The sequence below is a fragment of the Tasmannia lanceolata genome, unplaced genomic scaffold (assembly GCF_043159265.1).
Source record: "Tasmannia lanceolata isolate RefF3 unplaced genomic scaffold, GAP_Taslan_0.1 ptg000013l, whole genome shotgun sequence".
NCBI lineage: Eukaryota > Viridiplantae > Streptophyta > Magnoliopsida > Canellales > Winteraceae > Tasmannia > Tasmannia lanceolata.
In genome coordinates, this window is record NW_027518690.1 from 17,215,269 (window position 1) to 17,233,873 (window position 18,605).

Consider the following 18,605-nt stretch of genomic DNA (forward strand, 5'->3'; position numbering starts at 1 on the left):
ATTATGAGAAACTCACACTAAGAAGTAAGAACCTATTTTAAATCTATAATCACCAAATTCTTCTAGTTTTGCTTGATGGGTCTTTTTCCAAACTTGAGTTTACTTTCAAACTTAATGATTTTCAAATAAGGTCTCTGTGATGGCTATCTCCTCAGGGGCATTTGCTTACAGATGTTATGTTTTCCTTTTTGAACTTTTGGAACTGTGAGTGAGGATAGTGCAAGAGAGAGAGCGAGAGAGAGTCTGGTTGGGTGTTTGTTCCTTTTTGATGATGGATGGGGAAAACAGGTATTAATTGAATGTGAGCAGAGGGGTTGCAGAGATAATGGTGGGATGGAGAAAATAAAGGAGGGCAGATGGATAGCATTAAATGTGTGCAGGAAAACAAACAAATGCAGTGATAAACGCAAGCGTTATGTTGTGGTCAGTTATTTAATGGCCTTGTCCACTTATTAATGCTTTTCCGTGGGATAAATGAGAGAGAGAGAGAGAGAGATCTTGGGTCTTTACCACCTTTATTTTTTATTTTATTTTTATCTGTTTTATCCAGTGCTGTTTGGACGTGAATTTTGAAAAGTAAAAATAGCCGTTGGGATTTTGGCAGTTTTTACATGATGTAAGCTAGTGTAGTCCAGTATTTTTCAAAAAGTAGTATGGCTTACAAGTTACAACATAAGATGATCCAAACTGTCCATTTGATGGGTCACAACCTAAATAGGTTGCTGTGATCCAAAATCTATTTGCACAAGATGATCCCAACCATCTGATCTATAGAGGTTTCCAAAATATGCAATTCCTCTACAGATCAGATGGTTGGGATCATCCTATGAAATTGATTTTTTGAGCACAAGCTATTTAGGATGCGGCCATCAAATGGACAGTTTGGATCATCCTATTGTGCAAGTCCTATAGCACTATCTGAATAATACTGGATTATACGGGCATACACATAAAAAATTTCAGGTTTTTAGTGGAGCTAATTGTATGAGGGTGACTGTAGACACTTTTTTGAGCTGATACACAAAGTACGAGGGTGATCTCTGTATCTGAAGAATCAGAAATCCTAGTGCATGACACACTGCGAATTCAAAAGAAATCAAGCAGCTATAGTCCAAAAAATCAATGGCACTGAACATTCGGACCGTGGCTCCCCCTTTGGTCAATGACAACACTCATTACTCACATGGTTAGGTAGATTTACGGTTACCCACTAACCATGTCTAAGGGCTTCAACCCTAGCCTGACCTTAGGCAGCACTCCCTCAAACCTAACCTGACCCAACCTGAGCGTCGGCTCGAGGATGGTCAACCCTAACCAACCCACCTCTAAATCTCTCAACCCTAGCCTGACCCGTCTAACCCTTTTTTTTTTCTTTTTTTTAAAAATCGAGTTGGGTTTGAGTTAGCCTACGGAAAAAACACAAATGCCAAAAAAAAAAAAAAAACCCCAAGATTTTGAGAATCACAATAAAATTAGACGGAGGTGAGGTTAGGGTTGCCCAATGCCTCAACCCTAATCCAACATGAAATTAAATAGGGTTGGCTTTTCCAATCATAACCTAATCCAACCAAAGGAAATGCCAACCCAACCCATCAGGTTATTATTGAGCCCGACCCAAGTTGCACCCGAAACAAACTTGGCTCCAGAACAGATTAGAGCCTCCAACCCCTCTAATAGCAAGGGGTGTGGAAACATCAATTCCTTCTGAAATTATAAAGTAAGCATTGAATTGATATTTCCACACCCCTTGCTATTAGAGGGGTTGAAGGAAGTTCCTCCAAACAAGTTACTGGAGCCAATTTTTGTTGGTTGCACCCCTACTTTTGAGTCCTCTGATCTTAGATGGTTAATCTGAATTAAATGTGACAATTGTCTAGCTATGTGGTGAGATATGTCTAGCCATGTGGAGTGTTTAGATGAAAATAAATGCTCATATAAATAAGTGGGGGGCCAATCCTTCTTTAGTGGTCCCATCATCTAAACCATACGTGCTAACTGTGGGAATATTGGCATACAAATTTTAACTTGGTGGGTGAAATTTTAGAAATTATTCAGTGAATATTGGGATTGTTAACCAATGGGATAGCAAGTTGGGGTTTATTTTATCCTTGGATAGACTTAATATCCTCTCTTCCAGGCCGTTTTGGATAGGTGGGTATTACAATTCAGGATTGTAAAATTCAGGTTTTAGCTTGAAAGTGGTGTTTAGATACCTACTGGATTTTTAGGAATCTTTCACATCAGGATTGAAAAAAAAACCAAAATACCTCCATATTATTGACAATGACCAAAGTACCCTTATTTTAGAACTATAATCAAGTTTTGGCATTAAAAATGGGATTCTCGATTAATAAACTCTATTCATATCTCATTCCTAATCTCAAAGGTCACCCAATGAGAAGAGTAGTCATAACAAGGAAGTGATAAACTAATTTAGAAATAAATATAGACCATAGATTTTAGGGCAGCCAATTGCAGCACCTTTTGGCTGATCGGTTTAAGAATGGAAGCAATCAAGCCTATGCAAGGATGAAGTAAACCCTGTCTTGCTACCCCCTTGGTGAATAACCCCAATAATGGAAACACATAATGTCAAGATTAGGATCTACTAACGAATTCATTTTTATTTTTATTTTTTTTGAGAAATGATAGAATGAAGGGCACCCTTGCAAAAATAGCTTCAAGGGCGCCCCTTATTGGTTAATTTCTGCAAATTGTGGTGCTGAAAAAAGTGGATGGAGCCTAAAAAAGTGGATACCGTGTTGGCTTTGCAGAAATCAACCAATAAGGGAGCCCTTGAAGCTGATTTTTGCAAGGTCGCCCTCCATCTATCATTCCTCTCTTCTTCTTTTTTCTGAAAGATATAATGTCAAGATTAGGATCTACTATAAGTCTATAACGAATAACTCCAATAATGACACATGAAATTAAACATCCACAAACAAATGAGATTTACAGTCTTGAAACCTACATAAGCATTTAAAACCAAGAGTAATGCTAGGGAAACCGAGAGTAGAACCTAAAAGGGGACCAAATTTAGGGGACCAAACAAATTATTTTATGCCACAACATCACTAGTGACATGAGCAATTCCTTAAGTTTAGGGAAATCACAAGAAATGTTTTGAACAGAGATAATGCCAACTGTAATAAATCCAAAATAGAAGGGTGTTACTCATAATCATTCAACAAAGCAAAAATGGTGAAAATAGAGAAAACTATTGCTGGGTGTGCTGGTGAAAACTACCAGAGAACTACCAGACTTTTCATTGTAGGGATTGGCAGCGTTTGATAATGATGACGCTCATTTCCATAGAACGCTGGGCGCAGTTGGTGAGGCAAGATCATTCACTTGAGCTGAACATGCTGCAGGGGGTACCGGTGATACACTTGTCCCAGCACACATCTGTAAGCTTCCCCACCACCTCATTAACCATCGCCCTCCGTTTCTCTTCCTGCATGAAAATCAAGAACAAATCAGGGAGGCTTTTCAGAATGAAAATACAATTTCCAAATGAGTTCAATTGTTGTTGACCCCTTGCTTCATTTTATGAATTGATGTATTTTGTAATCAAAATAAATATATTTGCAAACTTACCTCTTGTATTTAGGTGGAACTTGACCGGATGGAACACTAAATGACAGTAACACTTATTTTTTGATGCATTAAAAGGATATATACCACTATGATCTAGATTTTTTTTTTCAGAAAGTAATGAATTATTTTATTAATAATCCTGCAGCCATAATAAAACAAAAACGGGGACAAGGCGTCATACAAAGTGCTTACAGCAGCACCCCCAACAACCCTATACCCCTGTCCTACACCCTACCCAAATCTCATGAACAAAACCGGCCGTCAAGATGAGCCAAAAGATACCACCTTCCTTCTCCGCTCCTTTCGCAAGCTTATCCGCTTGCTCATTGGCTAATGATTCATATGGTTAAACTCAGGTTGCACAGTCACACAAAGATCGCAGATTTCCAAAATAATATTTGCCCATTTCCACGGACCAGGAGACCTCTTCCTTGCCCACGCCAAGACATTGGTGGAATCCTCCTTGATGATTAAAGGCGACAGAGTAGTCATGTACCATTTCAAACTCCAAAGGAGAGCTCTTGTTTCTGCCTCATTAGAGACACACACCCTAGATGGTCCAAAGAAAGAAAAAATTATACGACTGCTATTGTCACAGAATAAGCCACCCGTGCCCGCTCTACCAAGATTCCCTTTTGAGCTTCACCCATCCTCTAGGAAGTGGGCACTAGCTGGGGGCGATTTTAAACTTCACCCACGATGATCTAGATACAACACTTTACCAAATCTGTCAGCTAAACAGTCATGTCTCAATGTATGAATGCTTAAAGGAAAGTTCTTCACAAATGACTTTGATTTAATCAACGTAACATATTTTTCTCTAAATGAACAGAAAGCAGTAGATTTCAAAGGTGGGGTGACATCATGTCAATATCACCAAAAAATTTGAATCAAAAAACACAAGTTGATACTAGGACATCCTGAAAGGGAAGTTTTCAAGGTTGGATTTTCATGTTAGGCCTGACAAATCAAGGACCTGGGACCAGATTAAATTTGGGAACTTTTGTGAAATGACTTGACAAAAGTTTTCATGACCAACAAATTATCCTTATTTCTAGACATGATCCCCACTTTACTTTCCGTAAATGAACAGAAAGCTGTAGATGTCAAAGGTGTGGTGGCTTTTTACATCATGTCAATATCACCAAAAAATTTGAATCATAAAACACAAGTTGATACTGGGACATCCTGAAAGGGAAGTTCTCATGGTTGGATTTTCATGTCAGGCCTGACAAATCAAGGACCTGGGACCAGATTAAATTTGGGAACTTTGGTGAAATGACTTGACACAAGTTTTCATGACCAACAAATGATCCTTATTTCTAGACATGATCCCCACTTTACTTCTGGTATCTACGTTACACTTCAGATATTGGAACATTGATGCCTCCAGAAGAGAAAACCCAAGGCCAAAGCCTGTGCCACGTATGCAACAATCTTGACACAAACAGTGAACAGATAGGGAGTAACACGCTAACTCACGGCAATACTGTCAAGTTTGTGCACTGCCACATCATCTTAAGAGGCGGCTACGGCTAATCTTGGTGCTTCTGGGTGCAACAAAATTTAACAGGGGCTTCGTTCCAACTATCTCAATATACAGAATTCAGTCACTTCTAACAATGGTCAAGGGAGATCTTTTCACTTCACGAAAACAAAGGAGATAATCACGTCATGGGCCATTTTAACACATCAACTTGGGTTTTTGGTCTCCCTGTTTGAAAACCTGAATCAAGAGAATCAGGACGATTAAGATAAGGGACTTGAAGCATATTCTAGGTTCACTGGCTCTATGTTAAGGACTACAGAACTCCAATCTAGGAAGCCAGAAGAACTCATAATGATGTCAACAAGGACCTATAAAAGAATTATTCAGAAGTAGAACTGATTAAGATATTTCCATTATATCAAGAATATCAGGCACATAACAGTAGATTAAGATAGTTAAATTTCAGGCCCTCACATATTTTTTACCCAAATAATGTAAAAAAAATAGTCTAAACTCTAGACTCTAAATCAGTAATTCTCCGATTCTCTGACCATTCAACAGGGTCAATAACCTTTCTTTTTTTACTAGAAAAGGGTTGAAAGCAACCAAACATAGGCAAAGGGAGAAACAACACCAAGACACACTAGCAGAATTCCTCTATTTATATGCAATGCAAATGAAACCCAGCACAGTGCATGCATCATCCTAAATTCTTCAGTGAGAACATGACAAATTTGAAAGATATCCGTACACAGAAAAAACAATGGATGCAGGCCATGTCGATTAATATGCCCCAAGCCAACCGACACAAAATAGAACACTGTGCTTTTGACTATATGTTGGGTTAATGTGTTAATCTTTACAATATTTTTATTCTATTCTGACTTTTAAGGTATTCTGTTTATCTACTGGCACCTGGTTTTTACTTTCTGAAAATAGGAAAACTCTCAAGCTTATATACATCCTTCAATTATTGTATCGAATACTTAATGTCTTGCTATTACTCAAACCCTGTTATTATAAGAGAGACTAGCAAGACAACCTTGTCACAATGAGCAAAAACTAGCATGACTCAGTGCACCCATAAACACTTGGTGTTTGGGACAGTTGATCTAATAGACAAGAACATGGCAATCCAGTGGGTCCGGGTCAAATGCCAAAAGGATATCTCATTCCCAAGATTAAGGCGTGGAAAACTTAACTTCTTAAATACATCATAAAGTATGTACTTTTCATAATGTTTGATTAAAGGTCTATAATCATTCGATGAGAATGGGATAGATTGGACTTGTGATGGCCAGCAATTTTCATGGGCCCAATCATTGTACATGTGGCGGTAGGTCCACCCGTACGATGATTGTGTTCCTCAACGAAACAATGATCATTTTTTTAATGGCAACGAAAACAACATCATTCAAAAAGCTTTTTCTTATTATAGTACTACTCTTAACTCTATAAAATAGATTAATATATACAATAGAATCAATGAAACCTATTGTTTGAAGTTTGGTTAGTGAAATACTTTGTGTACATCTTAGATTCAGTCATCATCTATGCTGTTGAGAGTGGTGAGAAGAGAAGAGAAGGAAAGAAAGAGTGAGATAGGGATATTCTCCCCTTCACTAATGTATTTATAAAATTATTTATAAATTTAAGAAAAAAAATATAAAATAAAAATATCGTAAAAATATCGGGATAATATCGCGATATTTTATGATAAAAATGAAAATACCGCTATATTTTTAAAATCTTGAGATTAGTTCGGGATTTTGTCGTTTTATCAGAATCTCACGATAAAAAACGCTATATTTATTTGTGACATAGCCTTTTTGCCCCCACCCCCACCCACACAAAAAAATTAATGAGGGCTATAAAAACCATCAAAACCACATTTCCTGCACTTTATAAAGAGTTTTGGGGTTTTAGAGAAATTCCGTAGAGATTGTTTTTTGTAATATCTCCCCAACTGTTTTTGTGACCCACTGATGTGATCCGACCGTGGATCATCACTTTATCACTCTTGCATTTGATTACTTTTGCTTATTGAGGATTATTGGACTTATTTAGTTTTATTTTTGCACAGACCACATTTCCTTTTCCCTTTTGTTTAGTTTTTTTTTCCATTTTTGCCCTTATATCACTAATTGTTTCTCTTTTGTAGTGGAGGGTATGGTAGTCCATTCACCACTACTTAAAAAGACTAGCAAGGAGGGCCCACTAGTGGATTGTATTTAAGAGAACACAAGGGGAAGAAAACCTAGCTTTTAAAAAATTGTGAAAATCCAAGAAAATAGAAGCCGTCAGCCTCTTCTCTCCAACACACCATGGGTGTCTTCTCCTCCCCTCCCCCTCCCCGTCACGTGTGGTGAGTCTTTTACCTCTCTATCTTCCTCTATTTTCTTCCTTTTCCTACCCTCTTGTCATCTATTTCTCCCTATTCTTCTCTTCTTTCTCTTCTTCCTCATTCTTTCTGTCTTTTCTCCCGCTCTAACCCAAACTCTCTTTTCATCTTTCTCTCCCGCTCACTCTCTATTCTCTTTTCTCACTCGCCCCCTCCTACCTATCTCTCACTCTCACGTCTCTCTCTTTTTTCTCTCACCCTCGTTGCCTTCTCTATCTTTCTCTTGATTTCCTATCTCTTTCTCCTTTCTTGAATCTCCCAACTCCCTACCTACTTTATCTTCTTCTTCTTCCTCGTCTCCAACTATTTTCTTCTCCTCTACTCCTCTTGAATCCTCCTCATCAACAATATTTCGAGAGGCGGCTGCTGTCTGGACTGCGCATCGTGCCCACGGATTTCTCCCCCTCGCTCTTGGGTCCTCTTTTGAGAGGATTTGAGGTGAATGGACTGCAGCCCATCCCGGTTAGACCTTTCTTTTTTATTTCCAGCCCACTTTTGAGCCCTTTAATCCCTTTAGAATCCATAGGAACCTGTTATGTGATTTACCCTAAGCCATCTTAGGAATATTACCCTTATTTAAAGTAGATTTGGGCCCTTGGTATCTTTTTTATTTTTGTGGACAGCAATAAAACAGTGAATAAATTCAATTATTAAAGCCTTCATAATTCCTTCTTTAATGTTATTTAAGTTGTGCGATTTGTTGATGTATTTTTGCTGTTTTGTTTTTTTATTTCTTGTATCTCTGTTTATCTCGTGTGGTCCATCTCGGCCCCTTTTAATATATTATCATTTCAAAAAAAAAAAAAAATGTTATTTAAGTTGTCATTTGCACTGTTGCTTAGATTAGAATATTTTCCATTAATGGGTTCTCTTTAATGCTAATTTGCATGAACCTTTATGCTGATATTAATCAATTATTGTGTGCTTATTTATTTTGGGTTTGGATACAAGTACGACTATGCGAATGTGAAAATTTAGTTCCAATGAGCTCCTAAAGTTCCTGTAGGAAGTCGCAAGCCCCCGGGTTCGCACCACCTACACAGTTGTTAAAGTGTGTACTCCAAACCATTGTTTCAAAATGGAGATGCAAGTCGAAACGTGCCCAAAGAAAATCCTAGTCAACTCGGCATGACGCGGTCAACTACTCCGTTGACATGGTCATAACTAGGGAGAGTCAAAGGAGTTTCTATTAACTTTGTAAGGCAAAATGCGGAATACGACAAGGCAAAAGGGAGTCGACTCGGAGGAGTCCACAATGACATGGAGGAGTTTTGAAACTATGGTCCAAACCTAATGGTCAATTACAAACATAATACAATGCACTTGCACGATCTTGGGTATGAGAGATAAGACACGATCTATGAAAAATTTGAACAATTCAATCTTCATTTTATTTGTAATATTTATAGTTTACATTTAGAATTTTGTATGATTGAATTTACTTAAATATTATAATAAATTTAATATTTTAAGAATTTAAATGTGTATTTATGTCAAATTTGGTTGAGGTTATATTTTCTTATATTTTCCTAACAATTTCTCAACTTTTGAAGCTTTGAATTTTGAATTATTTAAAATAATTCTCCAATGACAACGTCTTTTCCAAAATGAAACACTAGTACGTCTCATCCCACAGGCCAAAACAAAATGCCGAATAAAATGGTATTCACAACTATGCCCCTTTAACCAACATAATTCAATGTAGAAATTGGCCATGCCAATCATTAACTCGCTTGAGTTGGCTTATTTTACCTTGCCTTAGTTCTTAACTAAATATGACTTTTGAAACACTACCTGAACCGTCAATAATGTAACTACTTAGCCTACTTACAACGTAAGATAAATTCATTCTAGTGAGTTGTATTAAATACATCTACCTAGTTACAGAAAACTCTGTAGGAGTTTTTGTTGCTTGCTTCCATGAAAGAGAGATTCTTGTCCACAAATTTTATCAAACGCAAGCTTCCAGTCGGGTTCTTATTCATTAAAAGTAAGCTTTTTGCTTAGGTGATTGTTTTTTTCTGAAGAGTTTTTTTTCTTTTTGGTAATGTTGGGTGCATTCAAAACTTAAAGATAATCCTTCCAAATGCACTTGGAAGTATTTAAAACTTACAAAGCTAATTTTAAGTTTGAAATAAAACTTACATAAAATTTTATTAAAAAAACACATCGTAGCTTGCTAGGGGAATTTTCGAAACACAATTTAACATTAAATCCAATGACTAAAAAGTCAAAATTATAAAGCTTTAAATCGCCACAACTTGTAAGCATAATCAAACCATGAAGTCCTACTTAACTTACTTGCAACCCTAACCTAGATTCACCCTCCCTCCCAAAGATATCTTAGCCTATCTCTTCCTAAACGTTTCTCGTTCATTTCCAATGATGCTTGATGCTCACTTCCTATGATGCTTCCCACACACCTCCTCTTTGTTTTCCTCCTCACTTCCTTAGTCCTCCCTGTTTCTCACATTCTCTTTTTCAGAGCCCTCACTTCCCACATTTGCTTCCTGAATTGTTTCTTGTTCGCTTCTCACTCTGGCAACTATGCATTAAACTACCTATTATCTTTGAATAATTGCATTGTAAAAGACTGTCTCTAATATTGGTAAGTCTTAAAGTTAGATTCATAGGATGCTATGATCGGGTCATGTTAGGGGCAAAATCGTCCATTCAATAGGAACGGAACACAAGGCACCTAACCCAATTAGGTAACCGAACTTGTCTTCTAGATAGCAAGGGCAGGCAAGGACTCTCCACCTCCACGAATAGTAACCCCGAGTAAACAGGAAAGTGTCCAAGGGGAAAGACAGAACCTAGCATGGCAACTTTCCTAAAGACTCGGCAGCTCAAGATAGAAACCAGTTCCCATGAGGAAAGTCGGAACTTATCAAGATAAATATGGAAACCGATCCCATATGGAGGTTGACCAATAAGGAAAGACTCCCACAAAGGCAAGAATTCTAAACTGCCTAGGACTCCTCTATAAATAACACCCCCACGCTCAAAGCAAGGTACACTTTCACACTATAAGAACTATTACTCTGCTTCGCTGCTGCTTTGATTCACAGTTTGTTTGTTGCCGATTTCTGACTTGAGCGTCGGAGTGGTCTCCCAGAGTCCAAACTCCGGGACCCCTAACGCGTGTTCTTCGAGCGCAGGACCAGCACAGATCAGGCTTCTACCGAAGCACGTTAGACTGGAGAGGATTTCAGCACCCACAGGTCACAATCAAATAGATTGAACCTTCATAGGATGTGTCCAAAACCCAGCTTATTTCAAGTCCACTAGGGCTTACTAGCCCAATTTCAAGTTCCAAAGCCAAGAAAGCTCTAAATACTCAAAAACCCAAATACAAGTAGCCAGCAATTCAAGAATGAAGAAAAACCCAACACCCATTATTCTAAAATAATGACTTTTTCTGATTCCTACAAGCACACATTATTTTATAGATCATTCTCCATAAAAAAAAAAAAAAAAAAAAAAAAAAAAAAAAAAAAACCCCTCTCACACTATTCATGTAATAGTTCTTTCAAAATCTAACAGGCACCCACTACTTAATAGATTCTAAAGTTCCTTTCATGTTGCACTATGCTATACTTTTTTAGCATTTTGTAAGGAAAAAATAAAACTTGCGCCACAGAAATAAATTAAAAAAGAACTATAAGATAAAGAGAGAGAATCTTACATCGAGAACTCGCAACAACTCGGGATCGATTCGTGAAGAATCCATTCCAACTATCAAACCAAGCTACAGTCTCCAAACCCTAAAACCCTAACATGCGGTGGGCTTCAAAGAAAAAAAAATTTCTTGTAAAAAAAGGCAAGTGTATATTCGTCCCTATTTTTTACTTGAGACAGCCTCTCTACTATAGAAGAGTAGTCATAATTCATAAATACACGAGAGAGGGCTGTCCCAAGTAAAAAATGGGGCGAATATATCACTCTCCAAAATAAAGCAAAAAAGGTTGGCCCGGCGTATGTTAGAATATAAAGAGTTTTTTTTGGGCAGTGATAAATTCTCACTCACTGTAGGATAATTCACTCCCTTGATACGTTAAAAAGTCTCCCGCGGCATACCCCTCGTTTAAGGCGTGCAAATGATCCTACAGCTGGTGCGAATTTATCATCGCCCTTTGTTTTTTTTATTAGGAGGGATTCAATTTTAGGAATTTGCTAGGGACCATCACACAACGCATTTCGCAGACCGGCTGTTGCAACAGCAGGTCCGCGAAATGCGATGGTCCCTAGTAAATCCCTTTTGAATAATATGAGATCAATGATCGGAGGATAATTGTATTAATCTGAAGGGTGATGATAATTTCGCCCTAGTAGAACTTGCACGCTTCCCTTATAATGTGATTTGACATAAAGTTGCCCACTTTTCACGTCAAATCAGGTTATAAGGAGAGCCTGCATGCAATGCCGGGAGTGAAAATATCATCTCCCTTATCTAAATCATACTCTTGATGTACAGTTCTCATTGAATCAATCGTTTTTAAATGTTTACACTCAGTTCCCGGAATGCCCACCTTGCCATTTTAACTTCATCTTCGTACCATTTCTTCACAAACCCTCCAACACTGGTTAAGATTTATACCATTTATGCCAATATGCTCTTTATTCCCAAAATGATCCCACGGCCGGATTGAAAGTTTATATCGGCTTATCGTGCATCAATCATTCATTTGATGATATATGCACTTCCAAAATGGGATTCCATTTGGAAAATAAAGACGAAAGTGAAATTGACCAATGATTTGGTTATTTCCAATGTTTTTTTGTTTGTGCATTTTGTGGGGATTGGAGCTCATGCCCTTGTCTTCTTGTGCATGTCTCACAGCATGCGCATCATGTTTGGATACGCAGCATAAGACTCAGATGGCAGTGGAACAAGTAGCCAAAAGGGAGGAGACGAGCACTGTATTTGCTTGGAATTACCTCGGAGAATAATGATAACTAGTATTTGCCTGCACATCATAAGCTCGAGTATTTGCCTGCACATCATAGGCTCGGAGAGTAGGGAAATAAGTATGGGTGACATTACCAATATAGAGACAAGAGAGAGGAAAGAGCAAGAAAGAGAGAAAAAAACATCATTCCCAAGATTTTGCAAACAAAATTTCTCCCCTTTTGTTGAATCCGGTTTGAAAGTTATAAGGAGTAGACAAGACTATGTTGTTGATTTTTTTCTTATTAAAAAAACCAAGTTGTAATTCAAAATTACAAATGGTGGGACATTTTGTCATTTTTTGGTTTGTCTTTTGTGACCTACTTTATAGTTTGTCCTTTGTGGCTCTCTTTGCCTTTTGAGCCTTTTAACTCAAATTTTTTAGTTTCCCTCCAACTCTTCTAAAGCAAGGTGAAAACCTTTAGTCTTAGATGGGAGAACGGAGGAGAAATTTATGGGCATATATATAGATCCACTTTTATATGTCTTGTGAATGAGAAGAGGAAAAGGGAGACCCTCGTGCTTGAGCCGTCGGGTGGCCCGGTGGGCTAGACCATATCACACACGCACGTCGCCCGGCTCGGCCCGACCGGCCCGCATGTGGGCCCAAGGCCTTTCCTTTTTCTATTATTTCTTTTTCTCCTTTTCTTTTAATGGTTCAAGAGTTTATTTATTTTGTTTTAACTCTTTTTACCGTTTGAGATTCCTTAATCGTGGTTTAGTGACCGTTTGGGAAACATCTCTTACGCACTAAAAGAGTGCGACGTTTCACCCTAATGTGTCGATTGCTTTTCTATAAAAATCGGTTTTAGAGAAAACAGGAAGATATCCTTAACGGATTCTTCTTATGTTCTCTTTCTTCTATGGTCTTCTCTTTGGTTTTTTGATCTTTCCCCCTAGCTTTCTGATAAAGGCTTTTAGCACATATAAGCGAGTTCTTAGGCATCCAGGCTGCGTGAGTGCACACCCCTGGAGCAAGAGTTGTTGTATCCTGAAGGCATACGCCGAGACACCCATCTGCATCATTGTGTAGACACCCCATTTTGACCAGACCCAGGTTCGCAATTAGTTGTGCGCAATCTCATCAAACCAGTGAGTTAGGGTCCCAAATTGCACCCTAAGCCAGGTTAGGGTCCCCCTCAGGTCTCCGTAAAATTTCATCGAGATCCGAGCACGTTTGATCAGTGAACGGATCGAAGTAGTGAGCGTAGTGCAAGTCTGGAAGGGGGGCAAATTATCCGCACAGGGGGGTGTGTTTTTGAAAAATTGGCCGAGGTTTGTCTGTTGATAATAAGACAAAGCGGCGTGAGTGCGCTTAGCGAACCGCGCGCTTTATCCATCTTTGGAGTGCCATTATCAACGCAGTTGTTTTAATATAAAAAAAAAAATCAAAACGAAAGAGGGCACTGTTCATTTTTCTTCTCGTGAAAAAAATCTGAGAGAGTAGAGAAAAGGGAAAGAGGGAAATTTGGTTTTCCGATCGGATCTCCGATTCTTCTCCGGCCTTCTTCCACCTCAGGTAGTCTTCCTCCTCTCCGATCCACTTCCTCCTCCGGCAACCCTCCGGTCAAACTCCGATTTCATCCTCCTTTTTTCTTCTCCTTCTTCTTCCACCTCCGGCAATCTCTGCAAATCCCACCGGCAACTTCCTCCTCCGGCCAAGCGTCTTCTCCGATCGGATTTTCCGATCGGATCTCCATCAACTCTTCTTCTTCCACCTCTGGCAACCTCTGCAAATCCCACCGGCAACCTCCTCCATCTCCACACTCTTCCTCTCCGATCTCCTTGCCGGAGCATCGTCACCGTCTCTCATCACTTGCCGGAATCCGATCCCTTCACCGCCATCTCTCTTTTCGAATCTGAGATCTGAAATCTCAGATCTAGAAATCTCAGATCTAAGATCTGAAATCTCAGATCCAAGATCTGAAATCCCAGATCTGAGGAGAAAGAAATTGCAGAGGAAAAGAGAGGCAGAGAGAGAGGTTTTTATTTGTGGATTTTCTTCTCCGGCAAATTCCCGGAGCTCCGACCACCAAAATTCTGAGAAATCATCCATCTGTATTGCTTTCCTTCATTTCAATCCTCAACTTCTCTTTTTCTTTGCTTTTGCTACTCTTCATCCACCATAGCTTTCTCCGGCAAATCCTATCGTCCCCAACCATTATTTCTTCGTTTTCGATTTTTCTCTGAGCAGATCTCCGGTCAATTTTTCCGGCCGGCATCTCTGAAATTTTTGTTTTGATTTTCTTCATCGTTACTCTCCACTATTGCTTTAGATCCTTCTTTTCCCCCAAATTGAAACCCAAGATCTGCTTTTCTCTTACCTTGTAAGCTTTGGATCTGGAATTTTCGTGGTGATTTAAGCTGGAAATTGAAGAGAGTGGGAGATCAAGTGCATCCTCTATTTTCAAATAGAAGAGGCAGCTAATTAGAGGTAAATTTTCGTTTCAATTTCAATTGATGCTTGAAGTATAGACTATAATTCATATTCATGGTCCGGATGTTTGAGTAGTTTGTGGTGTCTTTGTGCTTGGAAATGATGCTGGCTGTAGGTTTAATTCTAAATTTAATTAATAATTCTTTTCCCTTGAAAATGATACCAGCACAGCAATATTTGATAGCTTCACAAGCTCTATTGGTTTTCCATTGTATTAATTTTTCTTAGCTTGTGAGAAAAGCTATAATTATGTTGTCTGTTGCTGTGGTAGTAAGGAGTTAGGAGGAACTGGTACAATTTTTAGAATGAAGTTGTGAAATACTAGTTTTGAGAATAGAAACAGGGTATTTGTGTTAACTGTTTGTAGTAATTGACCCTTATAATGACACTACTGTTTCTCTTGTCCCTCGCATGTAACAGTTGCATTACATGCATAGATTGCTATGGGCATAGTCATTTTTTGATTAAATGTATGACAAAGCCAGTAGTGCTGTTATTAAATGTAATAATGCTAAGGTTGTGTTACTAATCATTGATTTTGTTACTATCCGGTTCCAAGAATTGAACAAACATATCCTGTTTTGTTATTATGTTGTTATAACTTCCTTCTTAGGACTGTGAGAGTCACGAACATAATTTCCAACATAATTTTCTTAAACTCCAGTGTGAACCCTTTTAGATTTCTTGGGCATTGTTGAGAGTGTTGGTCTTCATATTAGCATTCTTTCTTTATTCTCTTTTAGGTATCATTCAGCCTTTGAAATCGTTCACAATCTGTTTTCGTTCACTCAGTCAACCTTGTTTCCTGTGAATATATATAATAGAATTTTGGCAATTCCAAGACTAATCTGCAAGTTTGAATGGGAATGGGTTTACTAATGCTGAATATAATAGTTGATGGATTTAGTTTTACATCTAATTACTTTGTTTTTTTTTTTACTACCTAAAAAAAGAAAAAATTGATTTCTGTCAAGAGGTACTATAACTCTCAAAAATATGGTGGGGGGCTGATTTCATTTTGTTTAGGAGAAGCTTGTGAGTTCGGTAAAAATAAAATAAAAAAATAAAAAATAAAAATAAAAATAAATGTGATGTCAGCACATTCATGTTTAATAATTTCACTTAAGCATTTTGTGTTTCTTGATACTAAGTCTCTTGGTTCTTGTTGCCCCTTTTAGGGAGTCTTAATAGTCTTTGATAGCTATTACCTAAAGAGACAAAATGAGGCTATGCATTTATAAAGATATGAATGTGATGATGTCACTTTCTTAAACCAAATCTGGGAACTCATATCCTTATTACTTTGTATTGGTGGCAGCATTTTTTTTAATAACTACTTCATTATTGACAAGGTACTAGAAAGGATAAAGAAAATCTGGTCTTATTAATATTACTGCAATCGAAATTTACTGTCATATCTTTGGATTGTTCGTTAAATGATATTGGCATCACTAGCTTTGATATTTACATCTACTATGGTAACTGGTCCTTTTCCCTTGTTTGTTCTGTGAAGTTCTTTTTGGGGAATCATTGTAATCAGAGATAAATGCTAAAAAAAAAATGGCAATATTGGTTCAATGTAATCAAGATGTAGTAGTGCCCGTGTTAATGCCAGTTCTTCTTTGGATGTTAGTCATTTGCAGATCATGTTTAGCATTAGAGTGAGATACTTGAATTACTCTTCTATTTCTCTTAGTTTGTTTACAATTGTATTTCTTTGAAAATAAATTTTTTTTTTTTTCCTTTCTCTTATCATCATAAGGGCGATGAAGGCGATAGCCCAAGCCCATCTTTAGGGGACTCGCTCAATCTAAGTAGCGCTCCCCTCTTTTGTTTAGTAGGCGTACTCAACCTTTCAGATATGCCCCCTGTTATGCATCAAAATTTATAAAAATCAGAAATATCATTGCATGCATTTGTATAATCTATTAAATTTTTTAATATTCTTCTCTTGTACTAAACTTTGAGTTAGGTTCTGAAGATGAATGGACTGTCCAGGTGAGACTATTTTGAAAGCTTATTTTACTTAGGCTACCCAGCGGCTGGTCTGGGCTAATTAATTTTATTTCAATAAATTGTTTAATTGAAGGAGGAAATCAGATGACTACTCTATTCGATATTATCGACATGAGTACTGTCTGATTTCAAGGCGGTTTGTAGGAATATTATCCTGTGTATTTGTGATATCAGATGATTACTTTAGCATCATCTGATTTCACCCCTATATCGGGGCAGTGGTACTTGTGGTTGGGCATAGAAGTGTTTAATGTTGTTTCTTGCTTTATTAGGCTATCCAGCGGCTGGTCTGGACTAATTAATATTGTTTATCATTGTATGATTGCTATTATTACAGATTGTGCACTATTTAGTTGTAGATCATATTTTGCTAATATTTGATTTGTTTTTTATAATAATTGATTGAAATTTGCAATTATCTGGTAGCATTTTCCTCTCTCTTTGATTAGACTAGCACAGTCTCTTAGATTTCTTTAGATACTATAACCTGTACTAGGAGACATACTCTGTCTCGTTAGGCAATCCTCCTTTGGAGGCAAGCCTCATTTGTAGAATCCTCTCTGAGGTTGTACTTCAGTTTGTTCCTTTGTTAATTAGAGACCAATCTGGTCAATTAGTTGTCTTAGCCTTGCTTCCCCCTTTGCAAGGGCAATGATAAGGTTGCTTAGAGCCCATCTTTGTGTGTTTAAGAGACCCGTCCGGTCTCATTCTCTCGTTAATCCTCTTTGTACATTTTTTTTGGTTTTGGAAGAACACCCTACTCGGCTTGGCTTCATACCCCTACCTTTATGGGTATTGGGTTGCACATTTGTTGCACCCTGAGGGCTAGGTAGCTGTCCGGCCCGGTTGAGTGTTTTACCTTTGCCAAATATGCACAAAGTCTCTTATTTCCTTTTAGACTCGCCCGGTCTCATTCCCTTGCTAAACCTCCTCTTAGTGCGCCGTTTGGCTTTGGAAGAACACCCTACTCGGCTTGGCTTCATACCCCTACCCTTATGGGTATTGGGTTGCACATTTGTTGCACCCTGAGGGCTAGGTAGCTGTCCGGCCCGGCTGGATGTTTTTACCTTTGCCAAATATGCACAAGGTCTCTTATTCCTTTTGCTTGTGAGTCTCTCCTTATTCGGTAGTCCTTTCGCATAGGAATCAGCCCTTGATTAGAGAGTCTTTGACTCATTCGCCTTTTAGATGGTGTTATTAGGAGAGTCTTTGACTCGCATATCCTTTAGTTGTTGTCAGTGGAGTCCTTGACTCGTGTTTTCGTCTCTCTTAGAGAGTCTTTGAATCGTGTTTCCATTTCTTTTAGAGAATCTTTGGTTCATTTATTCCTTTGGTGTTGTTATTAGAGAGTCTTTGACTCATTTATCTCTTTCGCAGTTTTTCTAGAGAGTCTTCGACTCATTTGTTCTTTCAGTTGGATTTATTAGAGAGTCTTTGACTCGCCTTTCCTTTTGCAGTATCTTTAGAGAGTTTTTGACTCTTTTATCCTCTAGTTGCTTTTATTAGAGAGTCTTTGACTCGGTTGCTTCCTTTGTGTTGTTATTAGTGGAGTCTTTGACTCGTGTTTCATTCTCTTTCAGGCTAGTCTTTGACTCATTCGTCTTTGACGCTTTCATCTCTTAGTTGGTGTTATTAGAGAGTCTTTGACTCGTTTGTTCTTGTTAAGGAGTCTTTGACTCATTTGTTCTGGTTAGGGAGTCTTTAACTCATTTGT

At 38.1% G+C, this 18,605-nt stretch overlaps 1 pseudogene across 1 annotated transcript; it reads right to left on the minus strand.

The window, feature by feature from the left end:
* Positions 1-3,013: 3,013 nt before the first annotated feature.
* On the minus strand, positions 3,014-11,479 carry LOC143890875 (mitochondrial import inner membrane translocase subunit TIM8-like; annotated as a pseudogene). The gene is made up of 2 exons (XR_013255268.1): positions 11,176-11,479; positions 3,014-3,454 (listed from the first exon to the last, which is right to left on the minus strand). The product of XR_013255268.1 is annotated as a mitochondrial import inner membrane translocase subunit TIM8-like (transcript).
* Positions 11,480-18,605: the final 7,126 nt, after the last annotated feature.